This window comes from Coregonus clupeaformis, unplaced genomic scaffold, assembly GCF_020615455.1.
Source record: "Coregonus clupeaformis isolate EN_2021a unplaced genomic scaffold, ASM2061545v1 scaf0174, whole genome shotgun sequence".
Lineage (NCBI taxonomy): Eukaryota > Metazoa > Chordata > Actinopteri > Salmoniformes > Salmonidae > Coregonus > Coregonus clupeaformis.
In genome coordinates, this window is record NW_025533629.1 from 384,197 (window position 1) to 396,316 (window position 12,120).

Sequence of the window (12,120 nt, forward strand, 5' to 3'; positions counted from 1 at the left end):
TTTATTATCGCGAGAACATTGATTTTTCCACTTCCTCATAAGAAATCGTTCAGCGTGGTATGAATTTCAAGCTTCCTGAAAGTTATTTATTATATTACATTTCCATGGTCTTCTTTTGACTATGGCGCTTGTACCATACAATGTGAATAATTTGCCCGCGCTCTCCAAACTACATAATTCGTCTGCCGAGTTCCATTTTGCTGACCACCATGTCAGACTAACCCAGGACTGGAATAAACTCGGGGTAGCTGCTGTCGTCTGGGATGCAGTGAGTGACCATCGTTGGTGTACAACTGTGCATGCTTTGCCGGATTTTTTTCATAAATTACAATTTTATTTCCAAGATGAACTATTCAATTATCCGTTGAATGACATGTAGTCTTCTTCAGTGTGACAAAGATGTAGCCAGCTATTATACTGTTGATTCTGCCACAATTTACCGATAATATACTCTCGATCTTATCTACCTCTGTATGTTTTCCTTTCTCTCTGTCAGGCGGTAGTGCTGTGTATGTACCTGGAGTTGGGGCAGGTCGAGCTGACGGGGAAGGTTGCCATCGAGCTGGGGGGCAGGCACTGGATTGGTGGGCATCGTGGCAGCTCTTCTAGGTAAGAACTCACAGGGAAACTGGTAGGAGACTTGCACTATAGGGCCAAACCAAGATGAGCTGAAGTGGGCTGGCCTGATTACTAAACTCAGTAAAAAAGAAACGTCCTCTCACTGTCAACTGCGTTTATTTTCAGCAAACTTAACATGTGTAAATATTTGTATGAACATAAGATTAAACAACTGAGACACAAACTGAACAAGTTCCACAGACATGTGACTAACATAAATTGAATAATGTATCCCTGAACAAAGGGGGGGGGATCAAAATCAAAAGTAACAGTCAGTATCTGGTGTGGCCACCAGCTGCTTTAAGTACTGCAGGACTGCACCAGATCTGCCAGTTCTTGCTGTGAGATGTTACCCCACTCTTCCACCAAGGCACCTGCAAGTTCCCAGAATGGCCCTCACCCTCCGATCCAACAGGTCCCAGACATGCTCAATGGGATTGAGATCCGGGCTCTTCGCTGGCCATGGCAGAACACTGACATTCCTGTCTTGCAGGAAATCACGCACAGAATGAGCAGTATGGCTGGTGGCATTGTCATGCTGGAGGGTCATGTCAGGATGAGCCTGCAGGAAAGGTACCACATGAGGGAGGATGTCTTCCCTGTAACGCACAGCGTTGAGATTGCCTGCAATGACAACAAGCTCAGTCCGATGATGCTGTGACACACCGCCCCAGACCATGACGGGACCCTCCACCTCCAAATCCATCCCGCTCCAGAGTACAGGCTTCGGTGTAACGCTCATTCCTTGGACGATAAACGTGAATCCCGCGACTTTTTGCCAGTCCTGTCTGGTCCAGCGACGGTGGGTTTGTGCCTATAGGCGACGTTGTTGCCGGTGATGTCTGGTGAGGACCTGCCTTTACAACAGGCCTACAAGTCCTCAGTCCAGCCTCTCTCAGCCTATTGCGGACAGTCTGAGCACTGATGGAGGGATTGTGCGTTCCTGGTGTAACTCGGGCAGTTGTTGTTGCCATCCTGTACCTGTCCCTGCAGGTGTGATGTTCGGATGTACCGATCCTGTGCAGGTGTTGTTACACGTGGTCTGCCACTGCGAGGACGATCAGCTGTCCGTCCCGTCTCCCTGTAGCGCTGTCTTAGGCGTCTCACGTTTCTTTTTTGCTGAGTTTATATAGTTGCTGGAACTGTTCTGGAAAGGACAATGTGAAAAGAAACCATCAGAGCCAGAACAGTTTGGAGTCGGCCCTACAGTGTGGATCAGGCTCAACCGTTAGAACTAATTGTTAGTCACATTTTTATATTGACATGTGCTAACCATGCAAGCCTTCCCTCCAAAAGGTGCCCAAAAAAGTGACCATCACAGACCGCGAGCCTGCCTTGGGCTTCCTTGCAGCCAATGTGAAAGAGAACATTCCCCGGATCAGCTAGGAGCAGTGGAGGTCTCAGAACTGACCTGGGGCCAGGGATTGGAGCGCTATCCCACAGGAGGCTTTGACATAGTGCTGGGAGCAGACATTGTTTACCTGGAAGACACATTTCCATCATTACTGCAAACTATGGAGTACCTCAGCTCAGAGAGTAGTGTAGTGCTACTGGCCTGTAAGATTCGCTACGAGCGAGACACTAACTTCCTGAGCATGATGAAGCAGAGCTTCACAGTACAGGAGGTGCACTATGACAAGGAAAGAGACATTCACATCTACAAGGCGTGAAGCTTCCAGCAAGGAGAGAGATCTGTAGGAACCATTGAATGATGGGGGATGTGAGGATTTGAATCACAGTGGATGGATCAAGGTGCTGTCAATCATCAACCGTTCAGGGAGCAACTAATGAATGGACAGCCAGTGCGATGGTTGAGGGAGGATGGTTTTGTTCGATGCAGGGTTGTGTCCAGTAGGGAGAAAGCATGGCGCTACTATGGGTGATTGTAATTAATGTCTTCATTTCATTCTTCCTTTTTTAATAAAATGGATTTGAAAACAAATCAAGACATCTGAAAAATAATACCAGAAACACATTTATTAACAGCTGCCAAAAACAATAGTTGAAGAAAACTAATATAATTGTTTTGCTTTTTCAGAAATACAATGTTTACAAAATATGAACAGAAATGGCAAGTGTTTTAAAATAAGATGCATATACATTGACAGATGGCTATGTAAAAACAAAATAATACAATATGGCATTCTGTTGTCCAATCAAACAGAAGACTGGGTTCAGTAAGCAAATAGAACGTTGCAGATAAAATAGTGAATAGAGCTGACATTAATCCTTATTTCACATGTCAGAAAGGCATGTCTGTTCTACAAAACAGTTCTAGCTGAACATTTCTATCTGTTCCACATTGTTGTGAGCTGCTGAACGCGCCCCTGGTGTAATCCACGTTTGTTGACTTTTCAGTCAATGTCAGCGATGGATCTGAAAATTTTGGTCTACGACATTACTGCAGATCCAAGCAAATTGTCCATTTTAACCACATGATTTAAAAAAATGCTTAATCCCTTGTCCTGTCAGAAGTGTTTGAGGCACAACAGATGAACAAGTGGGATTGTGGGGCTAATCTTAACGTTCACTTTAGTCTCCCATTGACTTCAACGCATGATGACTAAGTTAAGTGGAAGTTCGGACATCCTCAACATGATTATGCCTCATGCCTGTTCAGGCCATCGAGAAACAAACATGGAGGCTCAAACACACTCTACCTCAGACATATTATACATTACATGAATGCCCAAAAACACACTATACAACACCCATAGCCTGCCCTTCAGTCATTTTTCAGAACTCTTCCTGTCAGCTGCATGGTAGTATACATTAGCACAACTCGTTAAAAAGGGTAGACTCAGCGAAATGACTTTGCCACGAGCAGCACCAGAGATATTGAGATGAGCGAGATGCAACACTTCGCTCTCGCACAGTATCTGCGCATGTGCCCAGGTTCTCTTCACGCTGTATAAGCGTGGTAGCCAGGGCACCAAAACAGCGGAGAAGTTGAGCCTCGCTCTTCAACGCTCTTAGTTGTTGCGGAAATTTACCCACTATGCTGTTTACTTTCTGCATCTAAGTAATATCGCTGAGTTTACCTTTTAATGCCTGTTAGTTGATACAGTCAATCCACCCACGATCCATCTCCTACCCCTACCCCCAAAACAGCCACCAGATGTGTTTTCCCCCAACTTAGCAAGGCTGGTAACACAAAGCAGAATAACAAAAGTTTGCAAGCAGAAAAATGCAATACATGATAACCCAACTCAAGCTCAAAGATAATACATTTCATATGACAGTGGTTGGGATCTACAGTCCACATAAAGCGTAAGTAACAGAAGAGTTAAACCAATCATCAGCCTAAATACTAAATAGTGTAGCACTCAAAAGATGACAATCTTTCCAAATTCATTTCCAACGTGTGGCGCAGGCAGACAGGCCAAACTCAGAATAATTCTATAGGGTAGTTAATGGTGGGCAGAGGGGTCCTAGTCCTCCACGGCTGGTGTTTTCCTGGTATCTGACATCTTGAGACTGGTTAGTTAGCAGCAGTGTAGTGGATATACATGATACCTTCCACTGTAAGATCCCACATTCCACTCCACTAGGGGCCCCATTCTATTGGTGGAGAAACAGTGCGTGCTCCACCTCATCCTTTTTAGGGGTACTCATGATGGTAAGTACTCATAATGTCATCCATTTAGGGGTACTCATGAGGTCATCCTTTTAGGGGTACTCATGAGGTCATCCTTTTTAGGGGTACTCATGAGGTCATCCTTTTTAGGGGTACTCATGAGGGCATCCTTTTTAGGGGTAATAATTAGGTCATTTTTAGGAGTACTCATGAAAAAGTGGAGAAATTGTGTAAGGTTTTCCTTGTTGGTTTTCCTCTTCCTGTAGGTCTTCTAGACTGGTAGCGCTTTTTAAAAGAAAACCCAGATAGAAAGGGGGGAGGGTGGTGCCAGATGCATGGCCTGTGGTGAGTCTCTGTACATGGGGGACACACCACTCAGGGCCTGGGGGGGCACTACTCTGATTTGTGGCAGTACAAGTCTTTAAGTGACTTCCAGTTCCTCAATGAGGGTTTTGTTTTGGTTCTCCAGAACGGCCTACACGGTTCTCTAGACACTTGACGTACTCCTTCTTCTTCCGGCGACACTCCGGGCCGCTCCCTGTCACAAACACACAGTACTGTATGTCTGCCTCAGCTAAGCAAATCTTAACATCATCATCATGTTACTCATGTGTTCACTTAACATTACCTCAACTTTATTACGTAGGTTTATAAGTAGGAGTTCCATATAAACAATATGATAAATTTACATTATAGGATATAGGCTACCATTTCACCCAACACCCTTCATTAAAGTGATCAACATAACCCTAGCTAACAGTGCTATAGTATCTATGGCCTCTACTCCACCTACCTGTTCTTCATCAGTCTGACCTCCCTCTTGCGGGTGACGACTACCTCTGGGCCTTCCTGGCCGGACAGGGCTGGAGAGGAGGCCATCACCATCCCAGGAGTCATGCTGCTGGTGTTGGCTGTACGGATCTGGTAGGTCTGCACTTCTCCAGAGGCAGCTGGGAAACAGAAGGGATCGTAGCATTACGTGTTAGCGTTTACGTCAAGAAATTCTGATTGTAGGCATAAAGGAGTTGTTTGTGTTATGTGTGACTGCATGAGATCCAGTCATGCAGAAAAACTGTTCTGTTTAGACGATGGGAATGTACTAGCTGATGAACAACTGACGGGGCACCCCATAAGAATTGCAACTTCAACGAGGGGGTGGGGCCGCCCGTGGTCCAAGAGTTTCTCACCTTGCATTACCACCTGGTTGCTGGGCACCAGGATCTGCTGTCCATCGGAGGTCTGAGCGTACTGCAGTATGGTGGTGCCCTGCTGGGCGCCCGCCGCGTTGGTCATGGTCAGCGTCTGCATCCCCTGCATGCCATCCGTACCGTTATTGGCCAGCTGGATGGCGCCGCCCCTGGGTGATGGCGACTGCCGAGGAGGAGGCGGGGTTAGTGGATGATGGACAGGTTAGGAACATTTCAGCGGTCTGCTCGGTCATGTTCAGCAGGGCAAACCGTAGAGAAACGTTTTGCAACAGAAAATGAACATCTGTCATTATTGGACATGTTCAGGTAGTACCTTCCTGTTTCATTCAGTTTAAAAAAATATCCCTACTGAACATGACCCTATTTCCACTATAGTCATTGACCATACCGACTCATCAAATATAAAGTAAGTATGCCTTGGACAAACTAGAAACGAGCCAGGCACGCTTCAAATATGGCCATGATGAAACTGGAGTACGGGGGAAGTTGCCCCTAGATGCTGATCTTGGGTCAGTTTAGCATTTTCCCCTCAAGGGGATTGGTGGAGGGGAAGCAGATCTAGATCCTAGATCTGTACCATTGGGAGTGAGTAGGGAGGGGTAACGTACTGTACTGGCCGCTGGCCGTCTGGTAGATGGGGCATGATGTGGGCATAGTAACGGTGGTGATGGCGGGGGTCGAGTCGTCCTCCGATTTCTCCTCCTCGATCGGCGGGACCGCCGACACGTCAGACGACAGGTCGTTCAGGATCTTCCTGCAAGGGACAACAAACACAATCCCAACCAATGTCTCAGACTCTGTCAACAATGTGTTGTCAGATTTCATTCACAGCCCAGAGCCAAAATGGCACCCAATCTGCATTTTGTATTTAGTTTTTAAATCCCTATCTAGCAACACTGAGTCCACATGACAGTAATGTTGCCAGATTGGGATCATTTAATGCTGCCCTGAGGCTGAGAGGAGCGGCCCTGTGGAGGAGTGGTACCTGTAGGAAGGGCGTCTGGACAGAATCTCCCTCCTCTTCTGAGAGTCTGTCACACTGTCCACCGACTCCTGGGAGTCCTGGGAATCCTCTGCAACTGTAGAAATCTGACACACGGTCAAACACAAGAGTTGCAGTTTATAGGGTGTCCAATCAAAAATGCATATTTTGACCAATGGGTAAAATGGTGTTAATTGTGTAGATCCTCCTCTAAGAAAACCAATGGTCCAACCCTCAAGTCTCTATCATAATCTGTTCAAAAAAGTTATTGGAGGGTTTACCCTTGTAGGATGGCCAGAATTAGGCGACTAAATCAATGGAGGCCAGAGGAAAAAAAAGTGGTTAAAAATCTGGAAAATTGCATGGGCGTCACTAGGCTGGATTCTGTGCAGGAATGAAGGCTACTGGCTAACTGACAGGATCACTTTCCAGTTGAACTCGTCATCTTTCTTCTAGAATCACACGACACAAAACAATAGAGGTAAGATGGATATACACTTTTCATTAGTTTGAAATTCCTGTAATTCTTCGCAGATATCTCACAAAAACAAGCGTATCTCTGAAATGTCAATGGCGCACTAAGGGTATACAAAGCCTTTTATTTCCAAAGCCTTTTACATTTAATTCAGCTCGATGTCATGCTAATTTAGCTTTTTGCGAACCACGGAAACAAACTTTGACCACAAAATGTAAATTTCTAAAAATGTGTTACGAGAAACCTGCACCGCTATGTCAACAGAGCTAAGTGCTTATTATCGGATGTATTAGGTTATGAAATCTGACTTTTTGGATATAATGTTAATACACTGCTCAAAAAAATTAAGGGAACACTAAAATAACACATCCTAGATCTGAATGAATGAAATAATCTTCAATACTTTTTTTCTTTACATAGTTGAATGTGCTGACAACAAAATCACACACATTTTCAGGAAATCAAATGTATCAACCCATGGAGGTCTGGATTTGGAGTCACCCTCAAAATTAAAGTTGAAAACCACACTACAGGCTGATCCAACTTTGATGTAATGTCCTTAAAACAAGTAAAAAATAGGCTCAGTAGTGTGTGTGGCCTCCACGTGCCTGTATGACCTCCCTACAACGCCTGGGCATGCTCCTGATGAGGTGGCGGATGGTCTCTGAGGGATCTCCTCCCAGACCTGGACTAAAGCATCCGCATGCTCAGTGTGAACCTGCTTTCATCTGTGAAGAGCACAGGGCGCCAGTGGCGGTGCCAACCTTGTGTTCTCTGGAAAATGCCAAGCGTTCTGCACGGGTGTTGGGTGTAAGCACACCCCCCGCCTGTGGGCGTCGGGCCCTCATACCACCCTCATGGAGTCTGTTTCTGACCGTTTGAGCAGACACATGCACATTTTGTGGCCTGCTGGGGGGTCATTTTGCAGGGCTCTGGCCAGTGCTCCTCCTGCTCCCTCCTTGCACAAAGGCGGAGGTAGCAGTCCTACTGCTGGGTTGTTGCCCTCCTACGGCCTCCTCCACGTCTCCTGATGTACTGGCCTGTCTCCTGGTACGCGCCTCCATGCTCTGGACACTACGCCTGACAGACACAGCAAACCTTCTTGCCACAGCTCGCATTGATGTGCCATCCTGGATGAGATGCACTACCTGAGCCACTTGTGTGGGTTGTGGACTCAGTCTCATGCTACCACTAGAGGGAAAGCCACCGCCAGCATTCAAAAGTGACCAAAACATCAGCCTGGAAGCATAGGAACCGAGAAGTGGTCTGTGGTCACCACCTACAAAACCAGTCCTTTATTGGGGGTGTCTTGCTAATTGCCTATAATTTCCACCTGTTGTCTATTCCATTTGCACAACAGCATGTGAAATATATTGTCAATCAGTGTTGCTTCCTCAGTGGACAGTTTGATTTCACAGAAGTGTGATTGACTTGGAGTTACATTGTGTTGTTTAAGTGTTCCTTTATTTTTTTGAGCAGTGTATGTTAAGAAAGACCTCACTGAGCGATTCAGAACATGAATAATCATATTTGTCTTGGGAAAATGTATTTTATAAATTAAGGAAGTCTAAGAGAAAATCATTTTGTGTGGAGGTGCTGACTAACAGCAAATAAAATGTAAGCTATAAAATAAATAAAGAGCCACACACTATATATAAACCTCCAGTAATTTATTGGGTAAAACACCAGCGTTCCGGCATCACTGTGCCTCCTTTATTTTTAGCCAATAAATGACTGGGAGTTTCTATACAGTACCAGTCAAAAGTTTGGACACACCTACTCATTCAAGGGTTGTTCTTTATTTTTTTACTATTTTCTACATTGTAGAATAATAGTGAAGACATTAAAACAATGAAATAACACATATGGAATCATGTAGCTTAACCAACAAAGTGTTAAATCAAAATAGATTTTAGATTGTTGATTATTCAAAGTAGCCACCCTTTGCCTTGATGATAGCTTTGCACGCATTCTTCTCAGCCAGCTTCACCTGGAATGCTTTTCCAACAGTCTTGAAGGAGTTCCCACATATGCTGAGCACTTGTTGGCTGCTTTTTCCTTCCTCTGCCGACCAACTCATCCCAAACCATCTCCAATTGGGTTGGGTCGGGTGATTGTGGAGGCCAGGTCATCTGATGCAGCACTCCATCACTCTCCTTTTTTTTTCTTTTTCCCCGGGGCTTCATTATCAGCTTAATATTGCAGATGGATTGTAACTTCTATCAATGTAATTGTCTGCATCACTTCCAATCCCCCATGTTTTTTATATATATACTCCCCTTTATTACTTTTTTGGTTAAGTGTGCCTTGAATTCCTAAATAAATCACTGACAGTGTCACCAGCAAAAGCACCCCCCACACCATCACACCTCCTCCTCCATGCTTCACGGTGGAGCTACACATGCGGAGATCATCCGTTCACCTACTCTGGTGTCTCCACAAAGACACGGCGGTTGGAAACAAATCTCAAATTCGGACTCATCAGACCAAAGGACAGATTTCCACCAGTCTAATGTCCATTGCTCGGGTTTCTTGAACCAAGCAAGTCTCTTCTTCTTATTGGTGTCCTTTTTAGTTGTTTCTTTGCAGAAATTTGACCATGAAGGCCTGATTCACACAGTCTCCTCTGAACAGTTGATGTTGAGATGTGTCTGTTACTTGAACTCTGTGAATCATTTATTTGGGCTGCAATTTCTGAGGCTGGTAACTCTGGGTCTTCCTTTCCTGTGGCGGTCCTCACGACAGCCAGTTTCATCATAGCGCTTGATGGTTTTTGAGACTGCACTTGAAGAAACTTTCAAAGTTCTTGAATGTTCGGATTGATGACCATCATGTCTTAAAGTAATGATGGACTGTAATTTCTCTTCGCTTATTTGAGCTGTTCTTGCCATAATAGGGACTTGGTCTTTTACCAAATAGGGCTATCTTCTGTGTACCACCCCTACCTGGTCACAACACAACTGATTGGCTCAAATGCATTAAGAAGGAAAGAAATTCCACAAATTAACTTTTAACAAGGCACACCTGTTAATTGAAATCCATTCCAGTTACTCCCTCATGAAGCCGCTTGAGAGAATGCCAAGAGTGTGCAAAACTTTCATCAAGGCAAAAGGGTGGCTACTTTGAAGAATCTCAAATATAAAATATATTTTGATTTGTTTAACACTTTTTGGTTACTACATGATTCCATATGTGTTATTTCCTAGTTTTGATGTCTTCACTATTATTCTACAATGTAGAATAGTAAAAAATAAAGAAAAAACCCTGGAATGAGTAGGTGTTCTAAAACTTTTGACTGGTACTGTTATAACACTACAGGAACAAAATGTTTTGTACCTTCCCCAGATCTGTACCTCGACACAATCCCGTCTCGGAGCTCTCACGGACAATTCCTTCGACCTCATGTCTTGGTTTTTGCTGTGACATGCACTGTCAACCTGTGGGACCTTTTATAGACAGTTGTGTGCCTTTCCAAATCATGTCTAATCAATTGAATTTACCACAGGTGGACTCCAATCAAGTTGTAGAAACATCTCAAGGATGATCAATGGAAAAAGGATGCACCTGAGCTAAATTTCGAATCTCATAGCAATATTTATGTAAATCAGATATTTCAGTTTTTGTTGTGTGATAAATTTGCTAAAATTTCAAATAACCTGGTTTTTGCTTTGTCATTATAGGGTTTGTGTGTAGATTGGTAGGTTGCTGAGGAATGTAAAAAAAAAAAAATCAATTTTTAGAATAAGGCTGTAGCGTAACAAAAATTTGAACAAGTCAAGGGTCTGAATACTTTCGAAGGCACTAATTGCAGGGTACAGTGAAATTCATAAGCTCCAAGCTCCAACAGTGCAGGTCAAATATAGACCTGTCTGCTGCTTATTACAAGGCCTGCATGTACCTTCCTATATATATCCAATAAGACTAGTGTAGTGGAGGGAGGGAGGCATAGGGGCCCACCTGGACAGTCTGCACTTGGGGCGACTGGATGACCGAGGGCTGGGAGGCCTGGATGACCCCGTGAACCTGAACCGTCTGGCCGTTGGGTAACTGCACTAGGTGACTGTAGGGCCACTGGAGGGGACCTGTGCTGCAGCCATAGACACCTGCAGCAGACACACAATTAGAAACGGCTCATGAGCGTAGCCTATACATGCACATTATAATGGGGGCCGGTTTCCCAAAAGCATCTTAAGGCTAAGTTCATCTTAGAACAATAGGATCCTATGGTTCTAGCGATAATAGATGCTAAGCAAAACAATCTTTTAGCTTATGAATCTACTGGTATAGCCTACATGCACATAATGGGTACAATCAAAGACCATGAATAAACTGAATAGAGTGATTGTTATTCTTCATGTCGGCGGAGAACAGTTCTGCTGTTCTACATACTGTAACTTATTTATATCAGAGCGTTCTACAGCGTTGTGCCTGCTTAGCTTGCCAGCCCACCTATCGAGGCCCCCCTATACACACAGGCTGCATTTACACGGGCAGGTTCTTGGTCACCGCCCCTTCTCCCCCGATTGCTCAGTTTGACCGGGCAGCCAGCTTTAGAAGTCTGTGTGGGCTGCGTTTACACTCACCAATTTGTCTTTTGACCATTCATATCAGCTCTTAAAAAAGATCTGGCGTGATTGGTCAAAGGACAAATGAGAAAAATCATCAGAATTGGGCTGCCAGTGTAAACGCAGCCATACAGACTCATACATGTACTGCAGAAATTAGGCCCTCGTAAAGAATTTCCACCTGAGGATCAATAAAGTTTAATTTGATTCAAGTGTCTGGTAGCGTTGATGGGGTAATGTACCTGGGCCAGTGTGATCTGCTTGGGCCTCAGACTCAGAAACAGCTGTGTCACCACCTGACCGTGTATCGGCGCCCGCTTCCATGGTCATTTAGTTGGCTGGATTGGAGGGTGGAGAACTCTGGAGAGCCTGTGAATGTCCGTTTTACACACAAAATGTAAACCACTGGATTTTTGGTATGGATTTAATTCAGGGTTCTCCAACCCTGTTCCCTGGAGAGATACCCTCCTGTAGGTTCACTCGAACATTTTCCTGAAGAGATACCCTCCTGTAGGTTCACTCCAACCCTGTTCCTGGACAGACACCATCCTGTAGGTTTTCGCTCCAACCCCAGTTTGTAACTGACCTAATTCAGATGATCAGCCAGCTAATTATTAGAATCAGGTGCGTTAGATTTGGTTTGAGTGAAAAACCTACAGAACCTATTCTCCCAACCTGTAGTGGAACAAGAGCTT

The 12,120-nt window shown here is 44.7% G+C and overlaps 2 pseudogenes; one reads left to right on the forward strand and one right to left on the reverse strand.

Moving 5' to 3' along the window:
• Nucleotides 1-5: 5 nt before the first annotated feature.
• On the forward strand, nucleotides 6-2,326 carry LOC123483978 (annotated as a pseudogene).
• A 2,412-nt stretch (nucleotides 2,327-4,738) lies between these two features.
• On the reverse strand, nucleotides 4,739-11,755 carry LOC123483966 (annotated as a pseudogene).
• Nucleotides 11,756-12,120: the final 365 nt, after the last annotated feature.